The following is an 18,301-nucleotide window of genomic DNA, read 5'->3' on the forward strand; positions in this document are numbered from 1 at the left end:
GATACAATCCATTTCCTTTGACTTCAATAATTATACTCTTTTAATAGCTTTCTGTATTCTGTAATCCAGTGATCCATTTCACTCATATCTCTTGATGCAATAAATAGGAAATATAAGTTATCCGTGTGTATTTGGTTGGCTTGTTGGCAAGGTAACTAGCTGTACACTCAGTATTTCATATGGCCTCTTCTATTCGCTGCAACAGCAATGATGTCATTACTTGTGCCCTGTGACAGCAGTTACTCACTCAGACGCTGGTGCCTTATGCCTTTCCTAGACCATCAGAGTGCAGAGGAGTTGTGCTACAATTCTGTACAGGCTCTTGGCAAACTCAGTTGTTCAGCGCAACATATTGTTTGTCTCCTCAAATGCATTCATGGTGGCATTTGGATGCGTCAGGTGAAAGGCTGCACTACTAGTCAATGAATGTCTTCAGCATTGTGATTGTATATGTACAAGACTGATTAGCATAGACCATAAATGGTGGTTTTAAGATGGTAACCAGTTGGGTGGGGTTTGACATGCATTCACTTTTACATATTTACATGGTAATTGTGATTTATAAATGATAGATTTTGTACAATTGTGCGTATGGCAGTTTTTATGAATATGATTCTTTTTTTGGCATACACATCTTCCTGGTTTTTTTTTTTTGTACACGTATATACGTACGGACTCATCCATACAAGTTTTTAAAAAGAGACACCTGCTCTTCTTGTCTCTCGCAATAAATCTCAGACATTTCTCATTTATTGTACCAAGTAAAGAGTGCTACTTTGGGGACTTTCATAACTTGACTTGATATAATTTTAGAAAAATTAGGTGAACAGGATTGTCACACTCAGTTGGGCTGAATGGCCTGTTCTACACAAAACTATTCTAATATTCTTTTCAAAATGGCAATATGTTCTAGGATATATGAATGAGACCTATTTCACCTGCAGTTCTCTTTGTCTCATGCAGTACATATGCCATGCTATGTCTGAAGATTTTTTTGAGTAATCTTTGTCCTGTTTCTGCTGTACCAAATAGTGAAAGTAATTAATACTCAATATGATGCAGTGATTTGTGCTTTACATTGCTTTGCAGACATGTATGCTTTGTTTATGATCTATTTACATAAATATGCTTAAACTAACAGTGAAAACATAAGTTTTAGAAATAAGTACTCAGGTGTACTTGTTTAAACCAAACAAATGAATAAAGTTATAAGATACCCTATACACCATTGTTTGACCCTTGCTGCTCAACACTCTGCCATATTGGACATTAGTCCAGTCAAATCCACCAAGTTTTTCAGAAGGCTGCCATTCACAGACAACCTACTGAACTCAGCATGGACAAGATTTGCTTTTTCACTGCCTTCACTAAAGTGGACTTTTGTTCTGATGATGAGCTGATTTATACGCTTTCTATAGCTGGTGGCTCTTGAAGTAAACTACATCATCATCGTCATTTAAAAGTCATACTAGCTGCAATTTGCTTCCCTACTGTTTGAGTGTCCTCCTGTTGTGTGGCTCATTGGTGGAAAAAGTATTTTTTTAAGAGCAGATACAGTACGAATAAAAGAACCATTTCTCAGGAGATGTGTGCTCCCTGCAGAATGCAATATACTTTTATAATTGATAAAAACATGCCTTGTCACCCTTCTGAAATATATAATGTCATCAAACATACAAATATTATTGCTCTTGAGACATACAATATTCTCATTGCTTGTAGGAATGCAGTAACTTTCAATGTGTTAGGATTAAAAAAAAACATATACTCTAACAGTCCTTTTTTTTACAATTCCTAAAATTTCTATTAGCATAATAAGAAGCACATTTTGACTTTTTTTAAACTTTCAATACATTTCCTTTTCCAATACATTCTATTATTGTGCTTATTATTATATATCTCACACGGTGTATGCTTGAAGCCTGTTCTGCATGGCATTATAAATTATTAGTCTTTCAGTTAAAAAAGGAATTTTTAATAGGAATCACATGTGACTTCGTCAACAATTGAACTGCCTGCCATAAGAGATATGCTGGTTTAAGCAACTGGTAGAAATGCAATCAGCCAATAATTAAGAATGGAATTAGGATAACGGCAGTTGTAAACAACATATCCAGCCAAACACAATACAAGTTTGAAAAATGGTAAGAACATATTAAAATAACGAAAATAATGTAAACATGAAATGAGGGTTATTGATTGGGCAATGGAGCTAATGTAAGTTTATTCTATGAATCGCAGAAGGTAACAAGTAATATGATCTTGCCTCACAAGGAAAAAGGAATTAGGTTTCCTGTCTAATCAGAATTTACTCTTTGTGCTCTAGTCATATTGTAAACCACTTTCTGAATGTGCTCACCCATAACAAAGGGGTGAGCATAAAATACTCTGTCATGTGTGCGAGACTGGAATTTGTGGAGTTGTTATTTAGATGCAGAAAAAGAACACAAAAAGCAGGCACACCTCGTAAATGGCCAAAGATGTCACATTTTGGGTTTTGAAGTACACAAATGAAATTAATACAGTTCTTTTTAAGAGCACACTTTATTCTTATAGAAGTAGAAACAGTTTTAGAGTCTTATTAACAAACAAACCACAAAGGAAATCTTAACTAATCTTCAGAAACACCTGACTCTGTTACAGTCTTCTCAGACTTAATAAAATTCAAAAGCATCTTCTCCAAGCTACCCATCTATAGAGGGGCTGGCAGGCCATGTTCGAGACTGAGCAGAATGACTGAAGCCCCATAACCAGGGAAGGCCTAATTAAATTAGCACGGCAAACACTTTTAAAGACTTTTATTATCATAAGATATGAGAGTTGCGCATTAAAGCAGCTGATCCTGCAATGTTCTGACTAATGTTTATAAGAAAGTGTATTTCTTTGAAATTAAATATGCACAGAATATATATATGATATAATGCCTGCCAAATAATACAAAGAGTACACGACACATGTTTCGCCCTAATTGGGGCTCCTCAGGTTTACACACCTTTGCTTCCCCTTAAAGAGATTGAACCTTGGACATCAGCGCCTGATGTGAAGCCTTGCATGCTATGCCACAGCAGCTGGTTCGCTAACTTGACAGGTTGAAGATCGGAGCATTACATAGGTCTGAATTGCAATCTGACAATTTGGATGGTTACTTTACCATGTAACTCTTGTGGTTGGTCGGCCATTTGGCAGACATCAGCCACGTCCTCTCAGTTGCAAGAGTGTTTTTCCCTAATTGGGGCTCATCAGGTGTATGCACTTTGCTTCTTCTTATGACTAGCCAACCAACCAGTAACCATCCAGATAATCACATTGTGATTCAGACCTATGAATTTATATATATTTAACCACTTCACGGCTCTGCCTCTTGCGTATGGTTAAGAGGATGTACAATTTAAATAGATTGTTATTTTCATGGGAACTATTACATATGCATATTAGAACTAACTATTTTACATTACAGTGAATAATTAACCATAGTTCAAAATAGTAAAACATAATAAATTGAAATAAACTTATGTTTCATGTTGTGTTAGAGGTATTCATTAAGTTATACATTTTTGTTCTGTTTGGCTTTGAAATTAACACGCAAATACTTTTTAAACTCCTGTCTTTCATATCTCCATCTTTCAAAACAATTATTGTTGACGATTTTGTCACATGTTGATTTATTATAAATGCGTCCATGATCTTTCAGGTTCATATAGAAATCCAAGAAAACTTTTTTGTCTATGTTTTGCAGATAAATTTCATGTAAAGTGCAATACTTTTGGACATATACTGTAGATTTGTATCCATTATAGGCTGTAGAATTTCTAATATGTCAAATCGTTTAACTCTTTCGATTCTATGTTGCATCTCTTTCTCCGTGATCACAAACATAAACTTGACCGCATTGTGGTTTCTTCAAATTTAAACTTTTAGTAGCTTTAATTGTTGCGGGACCAGATTTTCATAGCGTATGGTCCTGAATTGTGTTAATCTACGTTTTGAGCATTGATTGTTGCAAACGCAAACAGATTATTGTAGATTCGGGTATTTTTACTGTAGTGTTTGTGGATTTCACTTTAACCAAACAACAAATCTTTTAATTCTCGCAGATACGCCTCTTCATTGGGAAGAAAAAACACTACTTTTCCCTGATGGCAACACAAATTAGGCAATGTACAAGTCTCCGACTTAAACATTAAAGCTGAACAATATCTACATACTTGTGTCATATCACCTATGTCCATATACTGTATTCAATCTCTTTTTGCTGTTCGGTTATTTCACCGAGTAATAATTTCCATTTGTTAATGCTAATGCGATCTTTACTATCAGTTTTTCGTGCCTTTTGAATTTTATTACTTTCATAATCTTTAACCTGCTCTGCATATGTATCATGCCAACATTTTTGAACTTCTTTATGATGTTCTACTTTGTCTTCTACTTTTTGTCTTTTATTTCCGACCCAGCTTGGACCTGCTAGGTTGTCAATTCCATTTGTTCCGGGCTGATTATTACTTTCTTATTTTCCGAATTTGCACTTAGATTATTATTGTTCTTTTTTGAATTCTTTTCTCTCCAATGCTTATGGGCCTCTTTTCGATGCGCTGCCCTTTCTTCTTTGCTTAGTTGTTGACGTGTAATTTAGAACACATAAAATTATTGTCCAGAAAAGGACTACATCGAAGGAAACAAATAGATTGTATGTCTAAAAATAGTGCCCAGAAAAGCTTTTTTAAAGAATGAAATTTAGGACTTTTCATAAACGACTTTAAATGAGGAAAACGTAAACATTGATAAGAGATGAGAGCGCAGGAACTGTGTCTGACAAAAGCATTCACACTAATGAGAGCTGAGTGGAGCGTAGGTGTGTTTGAAAATGGTTGAGAGGAGGGAGGAATAGTGTGTGTGTCTGCATAGCAATAAAGTGACCAAAGAGAGAGCAAGCATAACAAATCTAATCAAGAACATCAGCAATTTGATGGATGCTACAGTAAGAACAACTGAAGCAAGTAAGATGTGAGCAGAGTAGTAGAAAGTCAAAGGGCATGAGACATGAGGTATGACTAGATTTATCTTAAAGGTTCCCCAGAACATAAATTAAGCAGCAAGCAATTGAGATGGATACAGGAAGCTCATTCCACAGCTTGAGAAAAAGCATACATTTTAGCTTGTCAATCCAGAGGAGTCATAGTTATCAGGTACTAGAGGACACTAACTGCCTTAATGAAGAACAGGCTTTGCTTGCATACAACTAAGCATCAGTAGGAAATGCTGATGTCATCTCTGACTATTGACAAGGAAATGCAATCACGGAATAATATGGAGATGACTGGCTCCTTAAGTGGTATCAGAGCTCAGAAAGCGACTGAAGGGTGGACTACTCACTTCCTGAACCCCAGGTACAGTATGGTTTAAATGTGAGAGCACTTTGAAGTCAGTGGACAACAGCTCTCATACAGGGAAGATGGATGATCAGATATTTGTAACAAGATGGCGCAATCTGGAGAGATATTGGAGTGAGAGGGGGGAACTGAGTAATTTATTTTCTAAAATAAAAATGGATCATTACTTATTTACAGGGGATAATTAGGCATGTTCATGGCTAATAAGCAGTCTAATCTTATTGTGTGTTTCTGTAATTCCATAATTGGAGTAAATTGAGTTTAGCATCACAGTTTTGAAAGCTTCACATTTTTAAACTCCTATACTTTGTTGTCAGTTGGGACTCAAGCAGTTACATGGGGTATTGTTTTGCAGATAGCAAGAGCCAAATGTAACATACCATAGCTCTGAAAAAAGACAACAGAATACTATGGGAAAACTGAGACATATTCACAAAATACAGATTTCACATGAATAAGAGCAAATAGAAACCTAAGGGCAAGGCAAAAATTATTGTCATGCAATGAAGCAAATAATTAGGAACATAAGACGTCTAGATGCAAGAAGCATGCTAGTAGCTGAGAATGTAAGATATCTTTAAGAATGATCACCAGTGAGCAGACACAGCCCAATTAAACGCACATTTTAATGAGAAAGCATTTCAGGTGCCTGCATTAAAGAAAGGGTGGTATTACAGCAAGAATCAGTAGCAAAACCACAACAGCTTTGAGCTTTGTAATATTACCCTTGTGACCATACTTTATTATCCAATAAAGCTTTCTTGGAACCTGCCTTTCCCATTGCAGGACTGCTAAATAAACAAGGGCTGATCCCAGCAGCATCGAGCATGTCGGTGAAACTAATGCTGTATATATGGCCATTCTATCACAAGGCACCATCAGCTTGGCTTAAAATTCACATCGCTGGAATGTCAGATGAAACTGTATACAGAGAAATTCCATTCAGACATTCTGTACTGCACAAATCACTCACAGTCACTGAATTCAGGAGCTAATGATCGTGCCATTGTACCAACTATCCCTTAATAGTATAACTGCAAATGAATGCATTCAAAAGAGAGTAAGCATTCCCCTTGTGGGCAATGGTTGGTCCACAGCTAGCAACAGTGGATTGATTGGTTTTAACCACATTTTTATTTGTCAAGATTAGTGAGAAAAGCGCTATATAAATGCAAAGAATTATTATTATTATTAAGATTATTGAAGATTTCATAAACGTTCTCTATTTGAAACATTTTCATGTTGATTCATTTCTTAGTCTATAATACACAGCAACACCTGCATTTTGTTGATAATTTATTAAGTTATGAATTAGGTGTAGCATTGCAAAAATAATACACTGCAAAGTACATAGCACACATCAAATTGATTACATATTTATGAGGGAGTGAATTGCTTTTTGTAAAAGGTTACAATGAAAGATCCATTCATCCAACTATTTACTAAGTCACTTATCCAGTTTATGGTCACAGAGGATGGGTGCAGATATACTAAATAAAGTCTGATTGCTCAAACCCTATGTGACACATGCAACTGCTAAAGCACTGAATCTACTTATCAATGATGTGTGTTCCTTGTGGTGTGAAGTGTTGTCCTTTATTCAGTTTATGCGTAATGTAATCAAAATGGAAACACTTTAACTCAAACAATGCAAAACAAATAAAAGCTCTCAAAATAACCAAAGCTTGATTTATGGTATCCTTTTTATCTACAGGACTATTTGTTATTTAGTCCATTCTCAAGATTTAGAACATTAGTGACTTTCTAAGTATTACTTTAACTTTTATTTAGAAGCATTTAACACTAGAATTACCAAAGCTTACGAAAAACTTGTAAACCCAGCCCACCTTAAATCCGCTCGCACCTCTCCATCAGTGTCTTTTGTCTTGTAAATTTGTCGATAAGCCCAAGCAGCAAGCAGCCTACTATACCATTCCCTGTCACCACCACAGAAATGGTGAAAACGTCTTCCAGCTCAAGCCTTGTTTATTAGGGAGTCAGGTAGTACCTAGAGCTGTATAGGCTAAAAAATATATCATTATTTGGAACACATGCATTTCATGTGTGTTCCATGTCTACAAAGATCTACTGTATGTACAGTAAGTGTAGGATGACAGGAAATATAAGAAATGTTGAACACATACCTAAAAGACAAACTTTTTCCATGTTTTAGTACTGACTACAACATTTTGAACTGAAGTGTATAATGTGTGAAGATTGAAGTCCAAATATCCAATAAGAACTTTCACAAATGGTACAAATACTGTATAACAGAACAAGTGTGCATTTATTCAAGACTATAACCAATGAAAAAGAAGTCAGATTAATGTGGCTTGTTGTCATGATTTCTTTTGGTTCTGCATCGAAGAAAGAGAACAGAAGGTGAGATGAATTTATGAGTTTTTTCATAAGTTTTGGTAATTCTAGTGTTAAGGCAGACATCATAGACCAGTCACTTTGCTCTAAATGACCAAATGATATTTAAATAAAACGTAAATGCCTCTCATTTTGGTACGCACTTGTACTCTTTATTTTAGAGAAATGCATACAAAATGATCCTGAATTATAAATACAAGATGGGTGATGTAGATGTAGAAATAGCAATCAATGAAAATGATACCAGACTTTTAAGTTGTTGCAACATTCCATTGTCTAGGCAATGCACAGAATCAAAATTGAAAATACAAGTAAAATGTTAGCTTATCTTGTAAAAACGGTTGATTCAAGAATGTTGTGCTCAGACTGTAATATGCCACTTCTGGAGTACTGTGTGCAGTTCTGCTTGCCATGCTACAGAAAAGACACAGCAGCACTAGAATTTTTGTAGACAAAAGCACCATACTGCATTCTGGGATTAAGGGGTATGTCCTAAATCAAGAATTTCAGATATTAAATCTTTTTAGTTCTAAATTGTAGGGGGACCTAATCCATGTTTCCATAATTCTCAGTTGGTCAGTAACTATGTGCATTTCCATTTTTGATACCACATATACCTAGGGCTACCACACATCACAAATTTCTTACTGAATTTTGGTGCCCTAATTTATTATAAAAATCCTCATTTGTCCCATATTTTAAACATGACTCATTTCATGAACATAGCAGTATGCAAGTATTGTAGAAAGAACTCTTTGGAGTGTACGTCCTTCAACACATTAAAAATCACCACTCATATCCATACTATTCTTGATAAAAACAAGAGTGTCTACATACAAGTGAGAAATAGTGTAGGGATAATAGATGGATGTGAAGTTAAGGTTGGGCTATATCAAGGAGCATCAATAAGTCCATAACGTTTTATTCCAGATATGGATGTTATTTCTAGGGGAATAGTATCAGGCCCCATGTTGCCTGCTATTTGCAGATGACATTGTCACTACTAAGAATATTGTGGAAAGGAAACTAGAGCTGTAGAGAACAGTTATGGAGAGTAGAGGCATTAAGATTAGTAGGAAAAATACAGAAACATCTAAGATTTAAGGGATAACAACAAGATGGAGAAAGAAGTTAACCTCCAGAGAGAAACACTTAAAAGATTGGAAAAGTTCAAATATTTAGGATCAATCATAACAGAGGATGGAGAGCTAGATCTAGAAATATACCACAGAATGCAATTAGGATGACAAATACTAAAACAAAATACCAGGAGTGTTATGTGACTGAAAAATTAATGCAAACGTGAAGGGTAAAGTGCATAAAACAGTGGTCAGACCAGCCTTATTATCCGAATCAGAAACCTGGGCAGTTAAAAAGGTGCATGAAAAGACAGAAATGAGGACGTTGAGATGGGTGTGTGGAATAACAAAACTTGATAGGATCAAGAATGAGGAAATCAGAGGTACAGTTACATTGTGTAAATGTCTAAGAAAAGACAGAAAAGAAGGTTAAAGTTGTATGGGCATGTCATGAGAAGAGAGGTGAGCAATGTGGGGAGAAGAATTATGGATATGGAGATATCAGAATAGAGGAGAGAAGTACAACCAAAGAGTAAGTGGATGGACTGTGTGAAGGAAGGGAGAAATGAGTATCAGGCAAGGAAGTATACAACAGACAAGAGTGGAGAAGACTGGTCAATTATAGCAAACCCAGATGAACGTGTGAAAAGCTTTAAATGAAGAAGAAGATAAATATTATTCAAAACAGGCAATATAAGACCAATGAGACATTCTGTCCTTATGAAGAGAAGCTCACGAATTGGAAACTGCGCAAGTGCAATATCAAGACATTAGGTTCTGAGACGGTTTTCTTTAGTTCAGGTCAGGTCAGGTTGGGGGAGCATGCACTTGTACAGCACATTGCTGCACCCACCACATGATGAAACAATTTGGGATCCTAGTTATCAACCCCCCAGGCAGGCACATAGTCCAGTCCAACCCTCCAGAAATTACCATCTATCTGCCGCAGCCAGGTGTTACATGGGTGTCTCCTTGGCCTAGGCCAACCACTAGGGCCATGGTTTTCAAACTTTTTTGAACAAGTACCACTCCGCGAGGACCAGTAAACTGAAGTACCACTGTCAATGAAACGTTAATTTATGCCTGTGTTGTTTTGAAGAAAAAGTCACTATAATCACTATAATGACTATAATTATAACGTTAAAGTGATATTAAACTAATTAAAGAATCATTTTAAAAAAGTGTGAGGTGTATAAACAGGTAAAACGACTGAAAAGTCATATGCGCGGTTATTTGACGGCAGATTCTTGCTCACGAGAAGAATTTTAATAACTTTGTTCACATGCAAAATACATTATCACTTGTAAGGTTACTCACTCTTACTGCCATGCTTAGTGCGAAACGTGCGCTTTTTTTGCCATCAGGTCCTGGATCCATGGAGAAAGTGTGCTTACCGAGACCACCAGATCATATTCCAAATACAAACAATTTCTTGGTTTCGTCTTTATGTTTGTCATGGAAGAAAAGGCCTTTTCGCATAGATACGTCGAGCCAAAGAGTAGCAGAGCTGTAATCGCCTTAGCACCGAGTTCATCATGCTCTTTCCTCACTTGACTCCAGAATTCTGTCACTGATTTTTCTTTGAACATTTCTTGGAAATGCTGATTATCTGTCATATCTATCAATATCTCTTGCTGCTGGATGAAAAGATCAGCACTCATAATCTTCTCCATATTAAACGGCGATGTAATCCAGCGCTTTCCAACGTCGCATGTTGTTGCCGCTCCTCCCTGTAAACAACACTTCTCGCAAAATTCGCCTAATTCTACACTTTCTTACGTTTGTTTTATTTCTTTTATTGTACGTATAGTTCGTGGATACAGCTGACTCGAATTGTATGGATTTGGCTTATATTTACAGATTTTATGGACTCTACTTTGACTGGGAATAGCTGAGTCTGTGGATCACGGGACGAGAACCTTCAAGCATTTCTTTGTGCCTGGCAATCTAGGACCTCGGGATGATCTGTCTCCGTGATTATATTTAATTCGCTTTGCTGATCTGCTCCCGTTTCATCTTATAGTACTATACGACTGGGAACTGATCTGATGTTCTTATTAACCTGGCTTTTGGCTCCGGGGCGATCACGCCTGAAATTACCAAGCGTTACATTTTGTGACTGTGTATTGGAACCTCCAACTCCTGATACCTCCTCTTGCTATGCTTTCTGCTGATTGCTATGGCTGCTCACCTACGCTACCACACCCGCCTGTCCTACCGGTTCCACTCTGCTGTGCTGCTTCTCCACTGCTATTCAGATAAGTATTACTCAGCATCATGCTAAAATACTCTCATGACAAACTCCTTCTTATTAAACAGTTTGTCCAGAGCAAATGGTCTGACTGCAACATCCTAAAGGACGCCGGTATTTTGCAGCGCCCAAAATATATACATCGCGGGTCAGGTCGCCGCCACCGCCGGGCTGCGAATGAAAAGACCACCGGCAGCATTTGCTCAGGAATACGCCATCCTTCTCATGACCCTGGAAATAGAATTGTCAGTGTGCCAAATTTGCATTATGTGGGAATAAACCCTGATTGCGGCTCTGTGCAGAAAGAAGCCTCATTATGTAATATTGCACTGTTTAACTTGAGGTCTCTTAATGGCAAAGCATTGGTGTTGTCAGAACTCATCACTGACGCCAAACTTGATATTCTGTGTCTAACGGAGACTTGGCAAAAACCAAACGAATTTGCGTCTCTCACGGAGGCGACTCCAATTGGTTTCACTTTCCACTCAGAGCCTCGCAGCTCAAGACATGGCGGCGGGCTGGCAGTAATTATCAGAGAAGACTTAAACGTTAAAAGAATCCCAATTGACTTCCCATTGTCTTTTGAGTGCCTGGCTCTTAAACTAACAACGGAATCAGGTCCTGTCTCACTCATTGTTCTTTATCGTCCCCCAAAATACAATGCATTCTTCTTATCCGATCTGATTGAACTTTTGACCCACCTAAGCTCTTACTCTCAGAGAATTATCCTTCTTGGTGATTTCAACATCCATATTGACACCCCCACATCTAAACTGAGAAATGAATTCCTGTCCTTACTGGACTGTTTTGACTTGACACAACATGTTGATTTTCCAACCCATTGTGGCGGTCATATATTGGACCTGATCTGCACTTCTGGACTATCTGTTGCCAACATTTACAGCACTGATTTGGGACTCTCTGACCATAAAGCAGTATTTTTCACTGTCTCATTACCTCTCCCACCTCTTACCTGTAAACGACAAATTTCTTACAGAAACCTTAAAAATATCTGTCCCTCTATCCTTTCTGGATCCATTTCTGATCTTTTACTGTCTGCACCTATTCCATCAACACTAGATAGTCTTGTTGACCACTATAACTCAGCCCTTCACTCAGCATTAGATAAAACAGCTCCTTTAAAACATAAGGAGGTTTCCTTTAAACGTTCAGCTCCTTGGTATAACTCAGAATTGCGATCTATGAAAGCAGCTGGCCGACGCCTTGAGAGAATGTCACGTAAGACTGGCCTCACCGTGCACATCCAGGCTTTCTCTGACCACCAAAGAGCTTACAGAGAAGCACTAACTTCTGCCAAGAACACCCATTATGGCAGAATAATAGAAAGTAGCCATGATAACCCAAGGGTTTTGTTCTCTGTAGTTAATAAACTACTCGAACCCGCATCTGGTCCAACTACCTCTTCTACTGAAGTCTGTGAGGAATTCCTCCACTTTTTCCGTAACAAAATTAAAGATCTAAATAATTCAACTAACATAAATACATCATCTGTTTATATCTCTCCCTGTTTTCCCACTCCACCCAGCTCCTTCTCTAAGTTCTCACCAGTCACATCTGCGTTTGTTAATGACCTGCTTTATAAGATGAGGCTGACTACTTGTGTACTGGACCCCATCCCCACCACACTACTTAAATCCTGCCTTCATGCCATAATCCCGACTGTTACAACAATAACAAACTCATCCCTTGACACTGGCTCTGTGCCGCTCACTTTTAAAATTGCTTCTGTAACCCCAACGTTAAAAAAGTCTGGCCTCGATGCTGACAATCTTAACAATTTCCGGCCTATTTCCCACTTACCTTTCCTGTCAAAAGTTCTTGAGCGTGTTGTAGCTTCCCAACTCACCAATTACCTAACCTCTAATAATTTGATGGAACCCTTTCAGTCTGGTTTCAGGGCGCGGCACAGCTGTGAAACTGCTCTGCTACGGGTAACCAATGATTTGCTTATGGCAGCAGACTCTGGACAAACCAGCATATTAATTCTGTTAGACCTCAGTGCAGCATTTGACACGGTCAGACATGACATCCTACTGTTCAGAATGGAGAACATGCTGGGTATCTCTGGCACTGCCCTCCAGTGGTTCAAGTCCTATCTGACTGATAGGCAAGAGTTTGTTAGTCTTGGCAACAGTAGATCCAGCTCAGCGCCAGTCACACAAGGAGTCCCTCAGGGCTCTGTCCTCGGTCCTCTGCTTTTCTGTATTTATATGCTTCCCCTTGGCCATATTATCCGTAGTTATGGATTGGGTTATCATTTTTATGCAGATGATACTCAGCTCTACTTCAATGTTAAAAGTGGAACTTCATCAGAGCTTTCTCAGCTCACAACCTGCCTTAGTGAAATTAAAAACCTGGATGGAGCAGAACTCTTTAAAATTAAATTGCAATAAAACTGAACTCCTGCAAATTGGGACTAAAATGCAACTTAATAAAATGAGCTCCTTCCCAGTCCATCTTGGCAGTGATCTCATCAGACCTGCCTCTACTGTAAAAAATCTTGGTGTCATTTTTGACTCCTCCCTCACTTATTCCGCCCACATAAATCACATTAAGAAACTTTCTTACTTTCACCTCCGTAACATATCCCGTGTTCGCTCCTTCCCTCTCCTTCTCTAATGCTGAGAAACTTGTCCATGCTTTTATCACATCCCGCATCGATTATTGTAATTCCCTACTGGCAGGTGCCCCTTCTAATCTTATATCACAGCTCCAGCTTATTCAAAACTCAGCTGCAAGAGTCCTTACTCGAACCAGCAGCAGCGAGCACATCACACCCATCCTGCTCCGCCTTCACTGGCTCCCTGTATCCTACAGAATCGAATATAAAATCCTACTAATAACCTACAAAGCTTTAAATAACCTCGCGCCAAACTACATCAGTGACCTTCTCCATCACTATGTGCCTGCCCGCCCACTAAGGTCCTCTGATTCTGGTATCTTGTTGTGCCCGTCACTAATCTACACTCCATGGGTGACAGGGCCTCAGCTGTATAGCGCCCAGACTCTGGAATGACCTACCAAAATTAATCAGGTCAGCTGACTCCATGAATTCTTTTAAAAAACAACTCAAAACTCATCTGTTCAGGAAGGCTTTTAGCTCTACTTGACTTTATTACCTTTCTCTCAGTTTACTTCTCTGTCAAGATGCTCATGTAACCTGTGTGTGTGTGCGAGACCATCAATTATGTTGTCAGTTTTTTTTTTTCAGAATTTACTGTCTTAATCTTCTTTGTTTATTTATCTGGTTTGTACAATGCTATATACTGTATATTCTGCCGTTCTTTATTTATTCTGTAAGTGCCTTGAGCATGGGAAAGGCGCTATATAAATAAAATGTATTATTATTATTATTATTATTGTCGCTTCCTGACGTCAAGAATGGAAAATATGATACAAATTCCGAATGGAGCTTCTTCAGATGGTTGGTAATAACTTTCTGTATTTCCCTTGTATCGACGGCAGCGTTCATTGCTAGAAATTCCTCTTGAATCGGAAACATTTCCAAGTTTCCATTTGCAACCCGATTCATCCAGAAATAGAGTTTCTTATGAAAAGCTGAAACTTTCTCTTCCATTGTAAAAATGTTGTGTCCGTATCCCTGGAGAGACACGTTCAGTTCGTTTAATTTTTTAAACACGTCTGCAAGGTAACCAAGGCAGCAAACCCATGACGCATCTTCAAACTTCTCTGCAAGGGATGACGAATCTTTCAGAAAGAGATACACCTCATCACGGAGCTCAAAAATCCTCATCAGAACTTTTCCTCTTGAAAGCCATTGAACTTCTGTGTGGAAAAGCAACATCTTATGGTCAGAACCTATTTCTTGGCACAATTGACGTAACAACCGAACGTTCAAAGGATGGCTCTTGATGTAATTAATAATTTTTTCAGCATCATTCAAGGTCTCGTGCAAAATCTCACTCATTCTCTTCGATGCCAGCGCATGTCTATGCAGGATGCAATGAGAAGAAACTATCAAATTATTTTGTTGCTTTGCTTTCTCAATGAAACCAGCTGTTCTTCCTGTCATTGCTGCTGCTCCATCTGAACAAATTGCAACGCACCAAAACCAAAGAATATTATGTTTTCGCGGAAGAAATCATCGATATGTTTGAAGAAATTTCCTCACCAGTTGTTCTCTCAGGTAAAGGTCGACAGAGCAAAATATGTTTGATAATATCTTCAGAATCTGGAACACGAACAAAAACAACCAACTGAGCTTTGCCTGAAATATCTGTGCTTTCATCCAACTGCATCGAAAACTCCTTAGCTGCAATTATCTTCTCAACCACTTGTTGTATCAGATCCTCCGATATATCTTTAATTCTCCTTTGCACGGTGTTATCAGAACATGGGATACTTTTCAAAATGCTGGCCATTTTGTCGTCAAACATGATTGATACGATTTCTATTGCCGAAGGAAGCACACGTTTCTCAACGACAGTATGGGGTTAATTTTGTTTTGCCGCTAGCAATGACAGAGCATATGATGCCTGCAAACACTTGTCAGGCACACTTGTTGTTTTTCTGAACACTGTCTACTGCTTCAAAAATTCGTCTTTACTCCTGACAAAACGGCTTTCTGTTGTGATCTTTGTGCTTACCTCATTGCAGATAACGCACACAGGCTGCTGATGAGTGTCGCTTTCAATGTAATAAAACCCCCATTGCAAATAGTCTTCGCTGTACTTGCGATTTAGTTGGGCTGTCTTTATTTTCTTTTTTGGTGGTTCTTTCGGTGTATCTCGTCGCTCAGCATTTGGCGGAAATGTTGTTTCGGTAGCACTGGAAACTTTGCTGTTCAAACTGCCTCTTTGTGATTCTTGCACAGATGTTGCCACTTTTCTGATAACGAATTTGTCCATCTTGAAAGAACTGCTCTGGACACAACACGGTAAAATGGGTAAACGGCGGGTAAATCACTTTGCACACATATCGGAAACGCACCACCTTCCTTGAGACAAACCATAAATCGAACTGAAGAAATGAGACTGTTGAGAAGCCAGTTGTCAATTCCCCCCAAATTCTTTCGTTTGTTCAAAGAAACAGACACGAAAAGGTCATTTCGCAATCCACTTTGAGAAAGGGTAGACTTGAGATAAGACCTGCGAGGATTTAAGCTTGGGCATCTGGGGCATAATAATCCATTTGCTCCAACTTCTGGTGATTCACCGGCTGGACGAAACTTGTTGTCTATTTCTGTGCTATTCCAGTTTCGGACCAAAGACGTGAGTAGGTAACGAGTTTTCGGGAAATGGGTGCCCGCGCTAATAAAAGCCGGCTTGGAGTCTTCCACGCATTTACAGTAGTATACTTATACTATATATGATTATATGCAACATATTGGCATTCTAGCAACATCGATTCGTGGAAAATAAAGGACCACACGATTACCACTTGGCATGACTTGAAGTACCACCAGTGGTACGCGTACAACAGTTAGAAAACCGTGGCACTAGGGTCTTCACCCTTGGGGAATCATGCCACATGGTCGTAGTGCCGTAACTGACACTCCCTCATAATGCAGGTAATGTGCCTCATTCGGGACTCTGTGAGTAACAGTTCATTTGACACAAAGTCAAACCAACGGTACCCAAGGATTCTCTGAAGAGACACAGTACCAAAGGAGTCCAGTCGTCATCTCAGGTCAATGGATAGCATCCATGTCTCACAATCATATAGCAAGACAGGAAGCACCAGGACTCTAAAGACTTGGACCTTCGTCCTTTTGCATACATATCGGGAGCACCACACACCCCTTTGCAGTGACCTCATGACCCCCCCATGCTCTCCCAATCCCTCTACTGATTTCATAGGAAGTGTCACCAGAGACATGACTGTCACTGCCGAGGTAAGTAAACCTCTCGGCAAGGTCGACACTCTCTCCACAGACAGACATACTGCTGATGGATTTGCCCAAGAAGTCATTAAAGGCCTGGATCTTGGTTTTTATCCAGGACACCTGCAAGCCCAGACACTCGGACTTCTAGCTCAGTCTCTCAAGAGCCCTGATCAGTGCCTCCATTGACTCCGTGAAGATCACAGCATCATTGGCAAAGTCAAGATCAGTGAATATCTCTTCACCAATGGATGTCCCACAGCTGCTGGACCCCATGACCCTGCCCAACACCCATTCCATGCAAGCACTGAACAGAGTAGGAGCAAAAACACACCCTTGACGAACCCCAGAATCAACTGGGAAAAACACAGGGGTTCTGCCTCCACTCTGCACAGCACTCACAGTACCAGTGTATAGGCCAGCCATGATAGTCAGTAACCTTGAGGGGATCCTGCGAAGTCTCAGGGTGTCCCACAGAGCACCTCAATCAACAGTGTCGAAAGCTTTACAGAAATCTACAAAGGCTGCAAAGAAACTCTGCCGATATTCATGTTTGCACTCCATGAGAACCCTCAGTGCCAGGATGCAGTTGATGGTAGACTTCTTAGGCATAAAACCAGATTGCTCCGGTCACTGGTAGGTGAGCAAGTGATCATGGATCCTATTGAGGATAACCCTAGCAAGGACATTACCCAGCACCTAATGTAGTGTTATCCCCCTGTAGATGCTGCAATCCAGGGATCACCCTTCCCTTTCCAGATAGGGATGACAAGTCCCATTTTCCAGTCAGTTGAGATGACACCTGTCTCCCAAATGGAAACAAAGATTGCCCTCAGCTGGTTCACCACCTGTGCAATCTCAGTGAGACTGGGTGGTTCACAGATAATTGGAGGATCAGCCTCAAGAACCGTGAACCCAGAGATATCCAACGTCCTAGCCAGAGGATGATCTTTAAACAGCTGCTCAAAGTAGCCAGCCCAGCGGGTCACAACTTCAGTGTCATCCATGTCGGTGTCATCTTTCTTTAGCCACATACTCAATACATTTGTATTTAGTTAGTGAACAACTTTAGAGATAATTTAAATTTCTGAACAAAAATGTATTTGGTTTTGAGAACAACAAACTGATATATCAAACACTCAGGGATAGATGTTCTATTTCTCAGGGAAGACACAAAGATACTACTAAGCATACCAATACCAAAAAAACATAAGACACCAAAAAAGTAAGCGTACCGGGTAAGTCAGGACTTGAAGCAGATTCAGCTTGTGCAAGTGTAGGGCAGTTGACATATTATTTAGTAGCATAAAAAACACAATCTGATTGGCTGTGTAGGGCTTTCTAA

General features: G+C 39.1%; 1 protein-coding gene across 5 annotated transcripts in view; it reads right to left on the reverse strand.

The window, feature by feature from the left end:
* The window catches only part of LOC114658102 (protein arginine N-methyltransferase 8), a 209,091-nt gene that overhangs the window by 112,208 nt on the left and 78,582 nt on the right, over positions 1 to 18,301 (reverse strand). The gene's annotated exons all lie outside the window — the stretch shown is intronic.

Source organism: Erpetoichthys calabaricus, chromosome 1 (genome assembly GCF_900747795.2).
Source record: "Erpetoichthys calabaricus chromosome 1, fErpCal1.3, whole genome shotgun sequence".
In the NCBI taxonomy this organism is placed as follows: Eukaryota; Metazoa; Chordata; class Cladistia; order Polypteriformes; family Polypteridae; genus Erpetoichthys; species Erpetoichthys calabaricus.